At 46.6% G+C, this 3,261-nt stretch overlaps 1 pseudogene; it reads left to right on the top strand.

Annotated features, from left to right (window-relative positions):
• The first annotated feature begins 609 nt into the window (after nt 1-609).
• Nucleotides 610-785, top strand: LOC119454687 (U2 spliceosomal RNA; annotated as a pseudogene).
• The last annotated feature ends 2,476 nt before the right edge of the window (nt 786-3,261 follow it).

Here is a 3,261-nt window from a genome sequence, read left to right as displayed (position 1 = left end):
TATGTTTTATTATCTATAATATCTGTTAATTATATTCCTTGTTGGCAACTATTGCAACATGTTCTCGACATGGAGCAGTATCACTTCATACCGTTATCATTTCCATACAATATGTGCAAATCACCAGACGGCTTTTTATGGAAGTGGTTGCAAGATACCCATATCCCAGATACGGCAACCCATGTGAGGTGTGCTAAGAAAAATTCAGTGCAATTCCACTCTGCGAAAGTGGATAACCAGCGAAGCTGTGTATATGGTGATTGACCGTTGCTCCTTTCAAACGCTCCAAGTCTGCGGGATCGAGGCCACATGGACGGTTCCCATTTCTTTCCGCCTCGCGGTCTTGGCGGGCAGCACACTTAGGCGAGGCTGTGGTCGCCTGCCACCGACGCCGCGCCCATTCCCTTTTCTGTTCATGCCATCGTTCTTGTAATCACGCCGTTCTTCTTCAGAACGTACAACACGCGGCCTACCCATTACCCAGTCTGAGCAGAGCTGAGGAAAGGAGCCTTCGTAGAGCATGACATCAGGAGAAAGAAGACACTCAGACTGGCAGGCACCAGTTTGTATACGCTCGATGGCGTACACGTGTATGGTGCGCACGTAGACATGGCCAGCGTGGGTGAAAGTGTGGTATCTGTTCTGATCAGCTTCATATCTAACACGGGTTGTAACACGGGTTGTATAAACTTATTTTTGCAAGTTGGCTGAATGCTTGAAGCCTGCTTCACCTCCACCGCGGGTCGGCCCTGTGTTACACTATTTTCGAAATTGGTCTACATTTTTGGTCTACGGACATCAATCTGGTGGATACTATCCATATACAGCTTGGCTGTAAACCCTTGTCTCCTGAAACTGTTAGTTTTTTTCTCTCTGGTGTTAAGTAAGGTTACTCTTCAGTTAAATTTGATGTACTATCTACGTGCGCATGTCAGGCAATAAGGTGCGCTGTTATCGTGACGCAATGCATATGGCATTTACACGTGTGGTAAGCGAACCCCTTGTATGCGCACACACAACTAGACTAGGCGGTCTATTAGCAAAAATGTACTCTACCATCTTGATTAGCGCAGAAAATGTCCAATTCTGCCTATGAGGTCGTAAGTGCACATGCGTTCGTACAAAAGTACAAAGCAATAATAGAATAACTATGTCTATATTAAAAGAATGTATGCAACTTCTGGGATAACACCCTGTAATATGATCTTTCAACTTGTTGAGTTATGTGTTTGTCAATTTATATTACCTGTTACCACAGAGAGTTGTAGCTTCAACTATTCGGAGCTATCTTATGTCGTGGTGTTCACCGCCTGAAAACTGCAGGAATTATCGAGATATGCAGTTTTTTTTATGTTTGTGGTCAATAAGAGAATGAGGTATTTTGTCTAAACTACACACAAAAAGCCCACTGGATAAACCAATGCGACCTATGCGAAACATGCCCTTGAACAGATGTTTAAGTTCTACACAGTTTTATTGCAACAATATGGCCAATACTTTGCATATGATGGATCTTCCGGATCTTCACTGCCGCTAGGAGCTGGACATCTGCAAGTCAAGCAGGTCCATGAATAGACATGATCTATTATTGTTACACGTACACTTTCTTCTTTAGGACTATACGAAAGGCTTGAATATTATGTTACCAAATCAATATAAGTATTCAAATGCACTGGAGCGCATAGAGAACATAATAGGAAGGCAATGAATGGCGGTTCGGCCAAGAAAGCCTAAGTGCAAGCACTGTTTGGCATGCAGACTCCCTGAGTTCGACAAGAGCACTGGTGCTCCAATTACCATTGTCCGCACCTGTGCAAGATTATGTAATGCAGATAGGTGTAGTGCGAAAAAAACTTGTCGCAGTTTCACCCGAAAGCCGAAGAATCAATTGCGATAGCAAATTAGTAGAGATAGTAGTTTTATCAGCTGTGTAAACTTGAACATGCGGCAGCACCAGCAACGCGCAGAACTGTTTTCGACGCCGTCGAAGTTTTGCCCGCGTTCGCACCGAACGCGCGCGGCGTTGGTGACTGTTGCCGGTGCCTCTGGGGGTGGCTCGGAGGTTTTCGTCGAGATCAGAATGGGACACTCGTCCAGCAGCATCGGAAATCTTACCCACCTTCTCGCATCGCTACGTTTTTATATAAATACGCATTTGGTGCTGCAGCTAAACGTCGCCCCCTTCCCTGCCTCCCGTCCCCCCACGGCCTTTCACGCGACAAAAGAACATCTTCCTTCACGCGAAGCGGAGCAAACGCGCTGAACGCGCGTTTGCTCTCCGACGTGCGTTCGCTCCCCGTGAAAGTGAGCGTCCCTCGCGCCCTTTCACTCGCACATGCAGCGTCCGGAGCGCAGCGGCGATTTCGTCGCCGTTGACGTCATACGGAACCTCACGGTGACGGCGACGGCGACGAGGACGGCGACGACGCCGGCAGAAATCCGCTTTCGAGTGTCCATATAATTGATATCGCAATAAAATTAGTGTTAAACGAGCGAAACCGCCAGCATAATGCAAGAACTGAGACGCGTGGTGAGCCTCAAGCACAAGCACAACCAAGAAGACAAGGGTCACCGTACTGGATTTATACGGGTTGCCCATATTCTACAAGATCATTTTGCTGCAGCAGCCAAATTTTCCCGGCCTTCATTGCCATCAGGGTCAGCGTGGTGGTCTTTAGGATGTTTGTATATGCTAGATAGTTGCTGTATTCATCAAAGGTCAAAGTTTATTTAACGTGGCGTTGTAGTCTTGACTGCAATATTTCTCAGGATTTTCGGCAATTGTAGCGCGCAAAAGAGAGTCATATGTCATTGCATCTTGAGCGTACGCCTTTTATATTAAATCTTCTCAAGCAAAGAGCTGCTAAAAGTTATTAGAGTGTCAGTGATGTAATTTAAATGGCGCCAGCGCCAGTGCTATTTACGAGCAGCACAAAGGCGCTGCCGCGATGGCATTACAGGTCCTGCATAGCGTGCTGATGATCTCATGAGTGGCCCAAATTTTGGCATTGAACTGCTTGAACTGTTAATTCCCACAGAAATTGGTGCATAGAACTCCCAGAATAATCTTGATGTCGATACCCAAATAAATGCTTTCGTGGCAATCGCAATAACAGCCCGTGCACGGATCGTGCTCGGCGAATTACAGTGACTAATTGCAGACGTTCCGCCTGTCGAGAGGGCCACATCGAAACGCTCCAAGCTTCTCAACGTGCAGGCTTGCCCACAGGAAATTCCGTGTGGCGTAATGGTTTCAATATC

Source organism: Dermacentor silvarum, chromosome 5, assembly GCF_013339745.2.
Source record: "Dermacentor silvarum isolate Dsil-2018 chromosome 5, BIME_Dsil_1.4, whole genome shotgun sequence".
Taxonomy (NCBI): domain Eukaryota; kingdom Metazoa; phylum Arthropoda; class Arachnida; order Ixodida; family Ixodidae; genus Dermacentor; species Dermacentor silvarum.
The sequence above is the reverse complement of the archived record's forward strand: the minus strand, read 5'-3'. Positions and strand labels throughout refer to the sequence as shown.